The 17,386-nt window shown below is 39.7% G+C and overlaps 1 long non-coding RNA gene across 1 annotated transcript in view; it reads left to right on the plus strand.

The window, feature by feature from the left end:
• LOC135269733 (uncharacterized) overlaps positions 1 to 16,419 on the plus strand; it is a 258,654-nt gene extending 242,235 nt beyond the window's left edge. Inside the window, exon 3 of the long non-coding RNA XR_010338001.1 lies at positions 15,122 to 16,419. This is a non-coding gene — a long non-coding RNA (uncharacterized LOC135269733). The remainder of the gene's footprint in view (positions 1 to 15,121) is intronic.
• The last annotated feature ends 967 nt before the right edge of the window (positions 16,420 to 17,386 follow it).

Below are 17,386 nucleotides of genomic sequence, written 5' to 3' on the forward strand. Positions count from 1 at the left end.
GTCTTCTACCTTTTGCAAGCCAGTGAGGTAGAGGTTTTCTGTTGGAGTTCTATCAGAACACAGTGTGCAGCACTGACTTTGGCCTACACTCAGGCAAAATGCTGTAAAAATGGGTAACTCACCCTGTGCTGTTTCTTTTTTCCAAGTGTCTACTTTCTTTCACAATTTACCTGTTTGTTCACTTTCCAATGTCATTAGATTTTTTTTTTTTCTAATTTTGTTCAGAGTTTATAGTTGTGATATATGGGAAATTTGGGTATGGTAGCAGCTACTTTACCATGTTGGAAGTGGAAGCCCAGTTTTTTGTTTTTTTGTTTTTTTTTTTTTTCAGCAGTTTGCAAGCATCATTACATAGTTTCCTGGCTTTGTGAAACATGTTCACTGTGTACTGGTATCAATCTCAAGGAAGGACTCTAAACACTGCACTAGCATCAATTTACTTGCTTGAGTCTGGTAACATAAGAAGTTAAGTGAAGCAACTTTTTTACTCATAAATAGGCAGCAGAGGATCATAGAAGCGTAGGATTCATGATGAGCTGGTTCCCTAAGGCTCAGGAAAGCTGTCCAGGGAGGATGAAGTCTCCTATGCATATATCCCACTTTTCACCACAGCTGAGGGTCGCTGAAGGTGTGTTCTACCCTGGGTTTTATACCAGAGGAAACTGGATTCACTGGGCTAAAGTGTTGCAGGAGATCTTATTCAAGGAGGGACTGGAACAGAGCCCAAGCTGTTTTGGCCCGTTCCTCCTTATCTCAGGCTGTTGCATTCCCAGCACATTCTATAGTTATCCTTGAGAATTCTAAGTGAGAAAAGAAAGTAAGAATTGGTCACCAAGGTCATCTGGGGACATGTCCATCAGGCTTCAGTTATTACTGTTGGGAATTCAGCTGTCAGTCTTATTGTCACTCTATTAAAGGTAATGTGTCCCACCACCCCTGCCCCATCTGCTTTTAGGATTTTCTCTTTTACTTTGACCTTCAAAATTTTACTGTGTTTATCAAGATTTGGATTTCCTACAGCCTGGCTATTTTCTTCTGGCCTATCTTCCAGATAACCATTATCTTTTTGGCTGCTGCTAAGCCCCACTCTTGAATTTTTAATTCCAATTGTATTCTTCTGTTCCAGCATTTATACTTGATCCTTTTTAAAAAGTTTAGTTAGAGATTTTCCATTTCATCATATAATATCTTGAACAAATTAATCTCAATTACTTTATAATCTCTGAAACTCAAACGTCTCGATTTTGTGTTAGTCTGTTTCTATTGTCTGTTCCTTTTTGTCGGTTTTTGGCTGTTTAATCTCCTCTCCTAGCATGCTTAGACATGCATATAAGAGCTGTTACGCTAATCTGGAGTTTTGTATGATGTTATAGTTTTCCAGAGGACCTGTTTTGTGTCTGGCATTAAGTTACCCTAGGGACAGATCACCTTAGTCAGACCTGGGATTGAGATGATTTGAAGGTAGGCAGATTTTGTGAGGTTAGATTTATTTTGTTCACCATGATGCCTAGAGTATAGCCAGTGGGAGTCCCAACTGAAAGCATACTGTGTTTACCAGGGCACCTTCTCTGTGGTGACCTTGGAACTCCAATTTCTGCTTCCCTCCCCACCTGAGACTGTCAATGCTCTGTCTAGTCTTTCAGTTGCTACTTTCTCATCAGGCGTTCAACCTTTTAGCTGTTGCTTTGAAACCTGTGAATACCAAGAGGGCAAAAGCAGTGATGAATATTGGACTCAGTTATCTGCAGTTTTCTCTCCAGGAATGTCCCCTCAAGTCCTCCTCAGCTTGGTAGTTCTCTGAAGCCAACATATACATTCTAAAAAGTATCTTGTCCGAGTGTTCTAGTTGTTTTTGGTGGGAAGGTGAGCCTTTAACAAACATTGCCACCATTGCCAGAAGTGGAGATCATCAGTTTTTTTTCTTTCCTCACGAAGGTGTTTAGAGTCATGAGTGAGAAAAGCTGCTACCTAGTGTAAAAAGCTGCCATAACTGCGTAGCCAGATCTGATCTGTCATAATGACTCAAGTCATAATGCATCTCCTACAACTGCTGAGTTGTTTAGAGAGGATTTTAGTTTGAGGTAGCAGAGGTCGTGTTCATGGGAGAAAAGGTAATAGACTTATATTTCCAGCCCAAGTGGCCTCATTCCTCATCACCAGGTGTGAGACTCAGTGATCATGGCAGAGCCACCATCTTCACTGTGATACCCTTTCACACCCTGTCCCTGTCTGCTCATCCATCCGACCCATCCATAATCCCAGACTCCCATACTTTTGGCTACATCTACCTATTTCCCCACCCTTTCATTCTCCCACTTGTTCCCTTTTGCCCCTAAACCCAAGTCTTCTTCCCCTTAGTTCCACTGCACAGACCCATGCCTATGTCAGGGAGGGAGAAGGGAGCAGATTCTCAAGAAAAATGTAGTGAGTGATAATGAGGTACACAGAGTGCTTGTGCCTGTGACGTCTTTATTAGAAGAAACATAGGGGAAGACCTGGGGGCATAATAAATCTTGGGCTCCCTCACTCCAGCCTGCAACTGACATGGCAGTGATCTTGTCGATTGCATCAGCAGCCTTTAGGAAAAGTATAACAATGTTCTCACCCTCAGATTAATAGCTCTTTCAGTTTCTCTATTTCTCCTCTTGTTTAGAGGTTAATTGTGAAAAGTTAAGAACCCTTTTTTTTTTTTTTTTTTTTTTTTTGAGACAGAGTTTTGCTCTTGTTACCCAGGCTGGAATGCAATGGCGCGATCTCGGCTCACCGCAACCTCCGCCTCCTGGGTTCAGGCAATTCTCCTGCCTCAGCCTCCTGAGTAGCTGGGATTACAGGCACGCGCCACCATGCCCAGCTAATTTTTTGTATTTTTAGTAGAGACGGGGTTTCACCATGTTGACCAGGATGGTCTCGATCTCTTGACCTCGTGATCCACCCGCCTCGGCCTCCCAAAGTGCTGGGATTACAGGCTTGAGCCACCGCGCCCGGCTGTTAAGAACCCTTTAACAGGCATTTTGGAAAATCCAGACTTTGGGACAGTCACAGAACAAACAGTTTTTTTAACAAATAAATTGCAAGAGAAAATATTGAGGAAGATCTATACATGGAAAAAAGACAGAAAAGAAATAAATCAGTTGAAATGTATAGGCATTATTTGGATTCTTATTAAAATAAATACGATTACAGTAGTATGACATTTATTAGAGAAATTAGAAATTTAAATATTAGCTGGACATTTGATATTAAAGAATTGATATTAAGCTTTTAAGTGTGATAGTGACATATGTTATATCTTACAAACGTCAGTCCTTTTAGGGACACATACAAATATTGATGGGTGAAATGAAATAATTTTTGGGATGGGCTTTGAAATAATATGACTGGAGAAAGAGGGTAGGGATCTAGATGAAACAAAATTGTCCACGAATTGATAGTTGTAGAATCTGAGTAAAGAGAACATAGGGTTTTATTATACTATTTTCTCTACTTTTGCATATCTTTGAAGCTTTTCAGAATAAAAAAGTCTCTGTATCTCTGGATAACTTTGTAGAAAGAATCCTCAACAACTAATAATGCAATTCAAAACCCTGTCCATCCCATTAGCATAATAGTCCCCAAATGATGTCTCTAGCATAAAGAAGCTTCCAGGTCTAAAGAACATAGCACATATTGTGGGGTGGATTTTCAATTTTGCAGAAAATGTGTGTTGGTCTGGAGCCTATTCTCTTTTAGGTTTAGTGCTTACAAGAGATCATCCAGATTATTCTATTTGTGTGTGTGTGTGTGCGCGCGTGTGTGTGTGTGTGGCTAATACCCACTTCAGTGCCTTTGAAACGGGGTTGCAACACATGCTACAAGATTATCCCCCTTGTTTATAGAACAGTCCTGGTCCTGAATATTTTGGATAGAGCATGAATGGATGAAATGGAGTTTCATAGGATTTCTCTTCACATAGATAATATTAGCTGAATCCATATTGGGTGTCAGGTGTTAGACTTAGTATTTCACATGCAATATTTCCTGAAATGTTCACAATTATTCTATAGAGAGGTATACTCGTCATACTATCTTTTTTTGAGACAAGAAAATGGAAACTTGGAGAGTTGACATAACTTCTCCCAGGGCACAAAAATAGAAATTAGGATACAGAACCAGCTGGGGCTTGAAACCTAGGTTGCTTGACCCCAAATGCTGAACTCTGCTGCGAATTTCATGGTAATTCAGTTTATTACAGATTAAATTAACTGTAGATCCTGGGAAACATATTTAGGCAAAGGTTAAAAAAGGTTAAAATAAAAACAAAAGAAAAGCCAAATGCCAAAGCTCTAAAGACATCTTCAGGTTTGCTAGAATTTAAAGGTATCTTATGGGGCTGGGAAATGAAGTGGTTGCCATTCTGGGAATGACCTTCCATAAAACTTTCTGGAATCCTCTTCAGAACACCTCACAACTGCATGTGGTACAAATATTTTCTTCCCTTTCTTGGTCATTGATGGTACACATATTTTCTTCCTTTTCTTGGCCATTGAAGACAGAGAAGAGACGGGCTTTCCTGAGCCACAGAAGTTTGCAACCTTGGTGAGGACCTGAGACTTTGTTTTCCGTGGGCACTGTTGCATTGCTATTGGAAGAACACCAGGAGATGCCCAGCTTCTTGACTGTCAGTGTAAGTCTTTCTCCTGGGCATGAGACAGTGGCCAAAGTGAGTTTAGGAGGGAAATAGATCAGTGTTTTGTGAAGGACTCCAGTGTCTTCTAGGTTAGTTTCATTTTGCAGATGATTGGGGAAACAAAAGGCCTGGGAAAGACAAAATGCCCTTCATGGTGGAGGTGGGAGGAATCTTGTAATGCAAATAAAGACCCAAGATGGAGAAGAACTTAAATGCAAACCCATCCTAGAAAATTCTGCAAGGCTGATTTCACAGTTCTCCAGGTGTGCTCATTATTTTTGAATTATTTCCAAGGGGCCTGGTGGAAGACCGAAATAAGCTTGTAACTAGGTGACTATTGCCATGGGATGTTGGTTTCAGTCTATGGACTTGGATAGTGATGCCATTGAGAGGAACTCTAAAACTGGGGCAAGCCAAGCTCAGAGTCATCTGGAAATATGTACCATGCTGGAGTGGATGCAGAATAGATTTCAGAAGGAGACATCCATTCCAAAGACCTAGTATGTGAAATCCCTGCAATAAGGCATATCAGTTCTTTGTCGCTGTCTTGAGGTTACTGGACTAGAATCAAGCACCAGGGGTAAAGAAAAGATCATTTTCTAAGAAACATTCAGATCATTATGAGGAGCAACACTCATCAGCCAATAGGATTCTACTGGCCCATAAACTATTTGTTGGCAGAGGCTCTTCTTTCAAGAGGTGGGACTAGAGACTCAGAACTATTGCTCACTATCCTCCCAGCTCTTGGTATTCAGCTGTTTGTCAGAGCATCTGTTCACAGGAACCTCAACAATTTCTCTAGAGAGCTAACATTAGAAGGGCAATGAGATTTACTCTTTTTTCCCCCCAACCAGAGAGAGGGAGATGAAAAATCTCCTAAGGATTCTTTCTGGATTATTAAGGTAAAAGTTTTAAGCACTGCCTTTATAGGATAGGACTCTCTACAAAATAGTTCTTTCAGCAACAATGGTTCTAGGTTCCTCTTGGTTCTCTGACTCCTCTGTTAATGTGCTACCTCAGAGGAGAATTCAGAGAGCGTATATCTTCCTTCTTGCCACCTTTTAGTTTTAGTTCAATTGCTTATTTTGCCCAATGACCGATACCATAGAAAAACAGAGTTTTAAAGAAAACAGAGCTCTTAAGAGAAGTTGTGCATTTCTCTGTTGGTGTGGACTATCCCATAACTCTGTCTGGGTCTCTTGAATTCATATGCAAATAATTTATCAAGGAATTGCTCTCAGGAGAACAGGTAAGGAAGTGGAGGAACCAGAACAGGGAACAGGAAGAAGCCATTCACATTGCTGTGGCTGCATAACAAATTACCCCAAAACTTAATGGCCTAAAACTATGGCAGCACTCACTTTGCCTGCAAATATGCAATTTGGGCAGAAAGCCATGTGTACAGCTTGTTTCTGCTAACTTGGCATCAGCTAGAATGGCTCAGGGACTAGGGGTGGGATTGTGTAAGACACTCATGTGTGGTGGTGGAATCTGGCTGTAGGGTGATGCCTCAACTGGGGCTGTCAGCTGGAATATCTAAATGTGGCCTATTCATAGAACATAATGTTGAGAGAAAACAAACATGGCAAAATGATACCATTTTCAATATGATACTGCATATAGAAATGTTATAAACAGCCCACTATTATTTATAAATCCATGTATACATAGTAAAAGTATGAAAATATGACTAGATTGACAATAACCTCAAAATAATTATATCTGAGTGATGTAGATTGGCTGTGTCCCCAACCAAATCTCATCTTGAATTGTAACTCCCACAGTTTCCACTTGTTGTGGGAGGAATCTGATGGGAGGTGATTGAATTATGGGGTAGGTCTTTCCTGTGCTATTCTTGTGAGATTGAATATGTGTCACAAGAACTGATGGTTTCAAAACGGGGAATTTTCCTTCACAAGCTCTCTTTTCTTGTCTGCCACCATGTGAGACTTGCGTTTCACCTTCCACCATGATTGTGAGGCCTCCCCAGCCACGTGGAACTGTAAGTCCAATAAACCTCTTTCTTTTTTGAATTGCCTAGTCTCGAGTGTGTCTTATCAGCAGCATGAAAACAGACAAATACACTGGGGGATTATAGAGGTTTGAACTTCATCTGTGATATTTTATGTGTCTAAGAAAGATCAGAATCAAATATGATAAACTATTAACATCTGTTATGTGTGGATAAAGAATCTTTCTATGTGCTATTTTTTCTTTTTTATTATTATGTTTTAATATTATAGAGACAGGGGCTTGCTATGTTGCCCAGGCTGGTTTTGAACTCCTGAACTAAAGTGATTCTCCCACCTCTGCCTCCCAAAGTGCTGGGATTACAGGTGTGAGCCACCATGCTGAGACCAAATTTTTCTTTTTATAAAGGAAAAATTTGGGGAAAAAAGAACACATTTTAAATTGGGATGTTTACATTTATACCACCTAAGAAAAGGCAATAGTGTTGATGTAAAAACAAAACAACAGAGAATGAATTTAAAAAAAGATGAAATAATGGAGTGTAAGGAAGTTAGAAATGAGTTGGAGGTTAAAATCTGTAATGAAGTCATGCAGGATAGTGCACATATGGTACAAAATAAAACTTTTCTCAGAATATGGAGGGAAAAAAGACAAAGATTAAAACAATGAGGGGTAGGGTAGAGATGTAAGCCAGAGGAATGAGAAGAGTGAAAATGACAATTGGTGCCATTGAGGAAGAGCTCACCCTCCGTGTTGCACAAAAGTGGTTATCAAAGATGTAATAAGCAGAAAGTTTCCTGAGGCAAAGAAAGACTTGAATGTAGCTGGAAAGAACTCACAGAGGTCCTGATAAGGTCCATGAAAAGAGGTCTACCCTTAGATTCTTCCAGTGTCTTTCGAATTACGAGGCTAAAAAAATTGGCTGGGCGCAGTGGCTCACGCCTGTAATCCCAGCACTTTGGGAGGCTGAGGTCAGGAGTTCAAGACCAGACCTCTTTTTGTATTTTTAGTACAGATGGGGTATCACCATCTTGATCATCTGGCCAAGATGGTGAAACCCCATCTGTACTAAAAATACCAAAAAAATTAGCTGGGCTTTGTGGCAGGTGCCTTTAATCCCAGCTACTCAGGAGGCTGAAGCAGGAGAATCACTTGAACCCGGGGGGCAGAAGTTGCAGTGAGCCGAGATTGCGCCACTGCACTTCAACCTGGGTGACAGAGTGAGACTCTGTCTCAAAAAAAAAAAAAAAAAAAGGAAACCTCTTTAAGCATCCGGGTTCAAAATTAGTCTACAAAGGAACAAAAATCAGGGTGGCGGCCTCAACCCTAGAGAACTAGAAAGGCTGCTGCCACCTACAGAGTTTTGAAGGTTAAGAATAGGGGACGTCACAACCCAAGAATTGTCTTAATTTGTGAAGACAATATTAAAAATTCTGCAATACTCCAAGTTGTACACAGCTGAAAAAATTACTCAAAGTTTTACTCTAGTCAACTGAGGTATCAAGGTCTTAGAAGCCATGATATAAAAAGATTCACAAATAGCTTCTTATTCTGTTTAGCTTCCATAATAAAAAGTCTAATTATATTGGATATTTTCAAATTATAACCCAGGGTAAAGCTAGGGTCTGTAACACTTCCATTGGTTGTTATTGTTGGTTTTCACTGTTTTTTTCAAAATCAAGAAATACTTGTTTTTGGGTAATATTCTTTACCTCATGGTTCAGATGGAATCGCCTTCTACTTAAAACAATACAACCCACTTCTTTTCTAGTCCAAAAAAGGACCTGCCATATTTAAATGACAGGGCATTGTGTCTGCAGAATTACTAAACTCAGAAAGTATTTTTTTATCCCTCCATTGAAACTGATTTTTATTCAGCAATACAAAAGCATTGCATTGACAAAGAACTTGAGTAATAATTTTATGCTTCTTAGAACTCATTTTGAATGACCTGAGTATATAGGTTTCTTTTTGTAATTATGAAAAATGAATAACCTACCAGTGGCAGATATAATCTGTGATTAAAACCTCCTTTATAACATCTTCCAACTAGGAATTGTGAATGACTCTTCTTGGGTTAATTGTACTTAAAATCAGAATATGTAATATAATCTTAACCATGTTAAATTATGCATAGAAAAAGGACTTTAAAGAAATAAAGTAGTAAATGAGGATATCTGAGTCGTGAGATTCTGGGTGATTTTAATTTTCTTTGTGTATTTGTATATTTATAATAAACTGTATATTTCTTGCCAGAAAAATGAATGCTATTATGAAAATCAGCATATACAATTTTACCTATGGCATATGATAAAATTATGTGACTATTACACATGAGGAGAGGATTGAGGGGTACACTATTGTGTTAAATAAAGAGTCTGCAGTCTTTGGATGTTAGAGCTACAAATGATTTATCTTTTTTTTTTAAAGACTTTATGTGTGGCAAGACTATATGTTTCTTTTCAACTGAAAAAGTTCTTTATTTTACAAATATACTAAAATAAAATATATTTTATGCAATATAGCAATGCTAAAATGGGCATATATAGGAAAGGTATACTATGCTTTCTATTTTTAACTCTTTAAAACTATAGCCCTATCCTCTTGCCAATAAGTTGCTTTTAAAATCAATGACAGTCCAAACAGTAGACTAACACAATAATTTAAATATAAATAATTATAATAAAGCTACTATAACATAAATAAAATATATAATAAAACTAATTTTAATAAACATTATTGTTTTAAGTGAAATAACTATGATAAAATCAACACTTTTAAATACAAGTATTACAATGAAACTGAAGATCTGAATTTCAGACTTGAAATTCTAAACCACAGGGTTTTAGAGAAGAAAAGACTTCTGAGTTGATATCATATCCAACTTCCTTATTTGATGGATGAGCAAACCGAGTGGAGAGAGACGAAATGAGTAGCTCTTGAGTTTCACATTAATTTGCACTGGAACTCAGGGTTGCAGATTCCCTGCACAGTAATTTTTCTTCCCATAACCATGTTCCTAGTGAGGATGGCCTTTGAGTGTGGATACAGAGGAGACTGACATATGCAAAGGTAAACTGGAGACTGTTCACCTGCCCATCTTCCTATACAAAATAAAATGTGGACTATTTTTGTGTTTGCAATTATGTGAAACACCATTTGATTCTCACGTCATAGCTCCATGGCTAAAACTTCTTGATGATCATCTTGAAAGGAGGCAGAAAGTCTCCAATGCTGTCCTTGCTCAGAATGTCACTCTAGAATTTCACTGGAGGAAAATCTAGGAACATTCTGCTGAAAGTTAAGTAGCTTCCAGTATTAAACTATCAACATGTATTTAGTTTCTCAACTATTTTCTAGATTAAAATCAGTGCAAAATTTATGTCAAAAGATATTTCAGGTTTTACTGAACCCATTAGGGTTGCCAAATGTTTTTAAAAAATTGATTAAAGAGTCCGTCTCTAGATTCTAGAGTCTGGAAGACAAGAGGGAGAAGAGTGATGAGGAAAACAATCTTAGGAGCGTGGCAGTGGTGGGCTGGTGCTAATAGTGATTTCATTTGCAGTGGGCAGGCACCAAGGGTATTCTGGGCAAGTCTTATTTCCCAAGGCAATGTATTCTAGTCTTAGGAGAGCACTGTCACAATTTTTTTTGAGATATATTTGAGATTGGACTCTGGCATGAAGTTTTCTGAATATGAAGCAACATAATGACATATTATCTGGAATTTGAGGCTCTCCTTTGATGCAAAAGTGATCAGATTTACCGTTTCCACTAGATGGCATTAGAAACTTCTGAAGCCATGAACTACTTACTAGTCACCTTTGTTAGGCTGTAAATTACACCTGCAGGTTTTAAGAGGCAATTGGCAATCGACTATCTGGTGTGTTTTAACTTTGATGCCAGGTACACGGTTAAGACATTTGTATCAGATCTCACCCTTGACATAAATAGCTTCTGGGATTATCAGAATGTCATTCCTCATCTCATGTTCCAAGCAAGAGTTTTGAAAGCAACATATACCCTCCCCCTCTGTAAATCAAAACCAAGTAATACTAGGTCCTCTTATCCTAGCTAGGCAATCAGTTAAGGGCAAACATATTAGGTAGAAAGTGTAAACAAAAGCTTTTGTTTTCTTAGCATGCGGAGATTTTTTTTTTTTTTTTTTTTTTTTGGTTTCTTTTGCCATATTTCAAACATGAGGGAGAAAAACAACAGAATCCGAAGATTTATCAGCTTCTCTTAGTGGCGGTTTTAAGAAAACTGGATAGGTTTTAAAATTATAAATGAAAACTTCTGGGGTCTAGAATGGATACATGTCCCAGTGTTTCTGAAAAGTCTTTGCCTCTTCAGATGCTCTGTGTAGTTAAACCAGGAAATCGTAGGTTCAGTGTGTGCGTGTGCGTATCTTTTTCTTTTCTCAGTGGTGTGTTTGTGTGCCTGCCACTGTCGCCGCCGCCACCATTGCCTGCTCCCTAGCCTGGCTTTCATCATTTCTTCCTGTTGATTGGTGTCACCTCACATGCTTAGAATGTCTGCCTGTCTGTTCAAAGTGTGAACACATTCCTCAGAATGCTGATCTGTTCGTTTCACACCAGTGTCAAAATGACTTATTAAATTCGGCACCTCCTGATACTCAGTGGCTGATGTGTTGCTGTCCAAACAGTAAATGACAATAAGCATATGCAGCTGGTGGGCCTAGCAAACTCATTTAATTTGATAAAAATGTCACCGCAACATGCTTTAAATCGCTGTCCTTTTCATCATTGCTAATTGCTAGCTATAGACCTTTTTCCTATGCTTAATACAAGTGTTAGAATACTACTCTTTCCAGCCTGATTAAGAATTAAAAAAAAAAATGTAGAATTCCTTTTCAGTGGCAGCATTATTTCATCAAGAGATGGATTTTGCTCTTAATTAGCCAACATGCCACTAGGGAAGCTTCAGAGTCATGGGTGTGAAACAGCCTCAAGCAGGAGATCAATCTAAAGGAAAAAAATGGTGGCTGGGGAATAATTGGCAGCTCTGGTAAACGTGGGCTGGTTATAACAGTGACAATATGTTCCCGTGGAATATCACAAACCTCTCTCTCCTATTTCCAACTTGGCACATTTCAAGCTCAACAAAAGCTGAACAATATATCCCATGGTTATTTGTCTATTGTTTTATATTTTTTTCTTGCTACTTCATTGAGGTTTTTCATGTGTTGGCCTGACAATCTGGACATTTCTCCAGAAAGGATTAGGGGATTAAGAAGGCATACAAATTCAAAAAATAATAATCCTTCAGAGGTTTAGTGCTTAAAAACAGATCTGGAACTGATCTATACACTAGAATTAGGCAACCTGCACTAATTTGCTAAACCCAAAGTTGATTTAATGCCCCCATCACCCGCCACCCACATACCCATACATTGAACTCAAACTTTTTAAAAAAGATGTGTGCCAGATTGAACAGGAACTATTTTATTATACAGGCAAAATGGAGAAAAATTGCAACATAATTTCCCACCCAAACTGAACTGATACTTAATTTGGTTAAAACCTACTTTTTTTTTTCTTTTAAAATAATCTTTCTGTGTGGAGTCTGACTTCTGGAGTGGTTGAGCTCATAGCCATACAGGCCACCAGTCTCTCTGCTCACCGTTAGTACCTCCTCCCAGCAGGAGGCTTTATCTGGGATTTGACTTATGCAAAATGGAATGAACAAAAAAGGGACAATTTGCCTTTCCTCCTGATAGTCTTGTATTTCAGAGCTCGATAGCCTTTGCTAAAAATGGAGCATGGATCCTGGATTAATGTCTACTTTATTTATGTGGTTGAGTGTATTGTTTTCAAGTTGCTTATGGAAGAAAACATCACAATCATTTTGGTGCAAATTCCAAGTGATGTTCCCAGTCAACTTCTATAGTCTTCCTGCTGTGATTGGCCCATCTAAATAAAATAGTCAGTTAAAGACATAGGTAACCTACTTTTAAATACATTTTTGCTTTGATTTTCTGTCTATATCTAAAGTTAAGAGGGACGTTTTGAGCACTGGACTATCTCAGACTGCCAGAGGTCATTTCATTTTCTCCTCTGCTTGTGTGCTAGTGATACCTTTACCACTGGTATATAGAAAAGAAATGTCTTTGTGATATTTCCAGGAAGGCCCATGGAAGCTCTTTTTGCTTAAATTGAGCAATGCCAAAGAGCTCATCAAAATGAATGAGGGCAATGGGAAGTCTGGGTCCTGGCTCTGAACTCTTCCAGATCAACATGGCTCTGCCTGGGCAGTTCCAAATGAGAAGAATCAAAAGTTCTATGCCTTGGTCAATATGGGGGTGGGCTGGAGGGTACCATTAATCATATTAGTGCTCCCAGTAACTGGTTTGGGGTGTTGATGAAAGCGTGTGTCCCATGCCTGGTAGGCACATAGTGGACGGCTTGCCAAGAGGCCCTCTGGTTGACATGCTGGGGCAGAGGGGACTCCCTCAGCCTTTCCTCCCACCCAGGGTTCCCCTAGTCTCAGCTGCGACTCCATGTTACACATTGTGCCTTACATTTCAAGTAGGTTTGGAGCCCAGCTCAGTAAGGTAGCATACTCACATCATCCTGAACCCTGGGTTCTCCAAGTTTTGGACTCATCATAACCCCAGCTCTCAATTATTGACTGGCAGAAACTTTCCTAGAATTTCTATAATTGTTCCCTGAAACAAGTTAGATGATGTTTTTACTGACCACATAAAAATTCTCTTCTCTCTTGCATAAGCAATATATAAATATATTCTCTTCACTTGCCCTGACCTAGTTCAGATCTGCTTCCAGAAGAGTCTACCCTTGTGCCTTGGCCTGTGTGCCTCAGTCTACAGTTTTGTGTACTCTTACACGTACATCCAGGGGCCTGTAGAAATCATCCAGAGTTGTCAGGGTGGGTTCTTTTCCCCAAAGGTGAATGGTGTCACCCAGTGTGTGTCATTCCACGGCTTGCTCTTTTAACTGAATGCCGTATCTGAGAGCTGGACATGTTCTATGGAAATACGGGTCATTCCTCTGAAGGACTGCCTGGGCTTCCATAAAATAAAAAGAGCAGAGTTTGCTTAGCATTTTCTCTTCATTTCATAGATGATAAAACACAGATCCAGGAAGGTTAAGTGACTTATCCAAGGTCTTCCAACTATTAAGCATTAGAGCATGGGTGAGAGCCCAGACTGGGCTGATTCTCCTGCATGCCTGGCTCCTCCCATATCATCAGGTTTCCTTGAGAGGCTGCCTTCTTTCTCTCCTCTGCACTATCCTCTCACCTGCTGTGCTCTCGAAGCTACATTAGGCTTGAGGTTTCTGCCATGAGTGTCCTAATTCCTGGGGCCAGATCTACACTGACCTAGGAAGTACTTGAGAATGAACATTTTGAAAAAACATTTTACACAGTCAGAGGGTGTCTTTCAGCATTTTAAATATTTTATTTCATTTTGCTAACCAGGTAGTTTTATAAACGCTTGGGCTGTCATAGCCTTACAAATCTTCTAAAGATTTTTCCCCAGCAGGGTCTGCTTCCCATATTTAACAGGAAAGTGTGTAGGAGCGATGTGGGGAGCAATTGCTTGGGAGAAATATTGCCCTCACAAACATAAATATGGCAATCACAGTGGTTCCTACGCAAAGGTTTATGGTAGTATCGTGGGTCAACAGGAATTTCTGTTTGTGAAATGGCTGCAACATCAGAATGGGAGGATAGGCTGAGTAACTTGGCTGCTTTATAAATGAAAGGGCTTTTATCCTCCCAAAGCCTTTCATAGTATTTGAGACTCAGTGGCTAGTTCTGAAGAGGATCCATTCTTGAAAATGGCCCATTTAGCAGCACTTTGAGAAGTCATCAGCGAGTACTCAAGGATGGACTGTCTCTGAAAAAAAAATGTTGTTAAAAAAGCCCTGTTTGTAAATTCTGCTTACCCATAGAGTGAACTAATTTTTTGCATCTCAGTACTTTGATTTGGAACTTCACATAGATGTATTTGAACATAAAATTTTAAAGCCATTGTTGCCCCAGCTATGTGCTACAGACGCCCCCTCCCCCACCACCGACCGACCACCTGGTTAGTTTTCTGAGAGTTTCTGCGGGAAAGGTTTACAATGGCTGGTTCCTGGTTTGATGTCATATCGATAAATTATGGTGCTTTAAACAGATGTGATCTCACAGCGTGGAATTCTTCAGGGTAAAGCTCATGAAAAGGTTTTTTCCCCCTCTTGGTTTCATTGTAGTTTTGTTGTTTGGAGGTTTTATGTTGTTCATTTAGTTCCCTGGCTTTTGGGGTTTTATAGTCATATTTCCTTTGTTTAATATAATTTCTTTTTTTCTTTTAGCTATTTTTGTTAGGGTGCCCAGAGGCTTCAGTTATGAGTGACTGTAAAGTAAAATATATTATGATTATTACAATGATAAAGTATGAGCTTTTAAGAGTCTGCTTATATTGACCCATATATTCTCTTTTTTCCTCTCTCCAAGATACACACAGAGGCACATTGGAAACACAGCAGAAAACGGCTGCCAATTTAAAACCAGAAGTTAAGAAGAGCAAACTCGAATGTACAGCAAGAGAGCTTCAGGCTGGACTAGCTTCCAGCAGAAGTGGAACTAGAAACCTTGGATTCTATTGCCTCTTCTCTGTGACGTGGGGAAATATGTCAGTATCTGAACTTGAACTTGGTCATTACTGCTCATTTCCTAACCTTTTCCAAGCCACGTAACTCCCTTGAGGCTTAGTTTTCTCATCTGTGAATTGTGGGATGATATGTTCATGAGGTTGCTGTAAAGACTGAATGAGATAATGTGTATAGAAGCACCAAGCATGGCCTCTGGCATACAATAGGTGCTCAATAAATATGAACTGGAGTACACATGCACTCTGCTCCCTCCTGCTCCCTCCTAGTGCCTGGCCTGGCTCTGGGCTCCCTGGGATATGGTAGGTTACCAAAGCAGGCACTAAGGCATGTCTACTCTTGGTACCTTATTACCTAGGTTTCCCGTGCCACTTGTTTCATTCTAGACACAGATTTCAGGCTTCCTTCCAACAGAACCTCACTTCTGCTAGCTGTCATGTTCAAAAAGGGACTGATGACCACTCAAGCGTGATATGATAGTGATTTATAAATGTCATTCCTCCAGACAGCATTTGGATTATTACAGTTTTTATTTGCTTTTATTCGGCACTAAAAAGGCATTGAGAGCCAAAGGAAAGTCTCTTTAATGGTGGGATTTAGGCATTATGGCACTTTTCCTTATGGAACAGAAGGGTTTTCATCCTGAAACCCTCTATGTAATACCCCATAGGTCACTGCTGAGTCTCTCTACTCATACTGATCTCTTTCTCACTGGGTTGAAATAGTGTTCTCCCAAAATTCATGCTGGAACCTGTAAATGTGATCTTATTTGGAAATAGGGCTACTGCAGATATAATCAAGTCAAGATGAGATCATATTGGACTAGGGTGAGACTTCACTTCAATATGACTGATATCCTTATAAGAAAAAGGAAATTAGGCCGTAGACATAGACTCACAAGGAATCAGGCCATTTGAAGACAGCAGCAGAACTAGGAGTGAAGCATCTACAAGCCAAGGAATGACAAAGTTTGCTGGCAACCACCAGAAGCTGGGGAGGCAGGGAAGGATTCTCCACTAGGGCCTTCAGAGGAGACATGGCCTGGGAAACACCTTGATTTCAAACTTCTAGCCTCCAGGATTTGGAAAGAATAAACTTCTGTTGTTTTAAGCCACCTAGTTTGTGGTATTTTTTTTTTTTTTTTTTTTTTTTTTTGAGATGGAGTCTTGCTCTGTTGCCCAGGCTGGAGTGCAGTGGTGTGGTCTGGGCTCATTGCAACCTCCACCTCCCAGATTCAAGTGATTCTTCTACCTCAGCCTCTCAAGTAGCTGGGATTATAAGCATATGCCACCATGCCCAGAAAATATTTTGTATTTTCAGTAGAGAGAGGTTTTCACCATATTGGCCAGGCTGGCCTCAAACTCCTGACCTCAAATGATCTGCCCATCTCAGCCTCCCAAAGTGCTGGGATTACAGGAGTGAGCCACCGCACCCAAACTAGTTTGTGGTGCTTTCTTACAGCAGCCCTTGGAAACACACTTGACTGAGCAGGATGCTTGCTGGATGGCCTAGTGAGGCCAGCCACAGGGAGGGGTGAAGTGGAGATTTTGATGGCAGGTAGCTAATGTTGGCTAGGACTGTGCTTGGCATGTATAGCAGGAGGAATGCGCTCTTCAGGTGGAGCAAGGGTGGGTGTAGGTTGTGTGGTGGACAGTGTTACAGGGGTATCTTAGAGTAAAGAACGTGCTGTGAGAAACTACCTGTGTTCAACAGGAGTGTGCCTCATTTTAGAAAAAGAATGCACTTGGAAGTATTTCAGGGGAGCTAAATTTTTCCTGACTTCTCTAGGAGAAAGTGAAATTGAAGAGATCACTGAAATTTCAATAAAATAGAAATCTCCTTGTAAAGTGAAAATCCACCCCATCCCAACCTAGGTATTTTTTATTTTGGAAGTTCCATCCCTATGCTTGTGAAAGCAAGGCCTTCCTGAAATGCAAGGTATCTCCTTCTGAGAGTCCAAGAAGATTTGGGAGAGGGAAGGGAGGCTGACTTTCACTCATTTGCTAGAGACAAGAAAAAAAAAAATCATACAACTCTTCTAATTTAAGAATTCTAGAGTAATCTCTTTAAACACTTGAAAATTCATTTCTGAATGTTAAGGAATAGAATT

The sequence above is a fragment of the Aotus nancymaae genome, unplaced genomic scaffold (assembly GCF_030222135.1).
Source record: "Aotus nancymaae isolate 86718 unplaced genomic scaffold, 86718_ANA_hifiasm-v0.15.2.pri h1tg000057l, whole genome shotgun sequence".
Classification (NCBI taxonomy): domain Eukaryota; kingdom Metazoa; phylum Chordata; class Mammalia; order Primates; family Aotidae; genus Aotus; species Aotus nancymaae.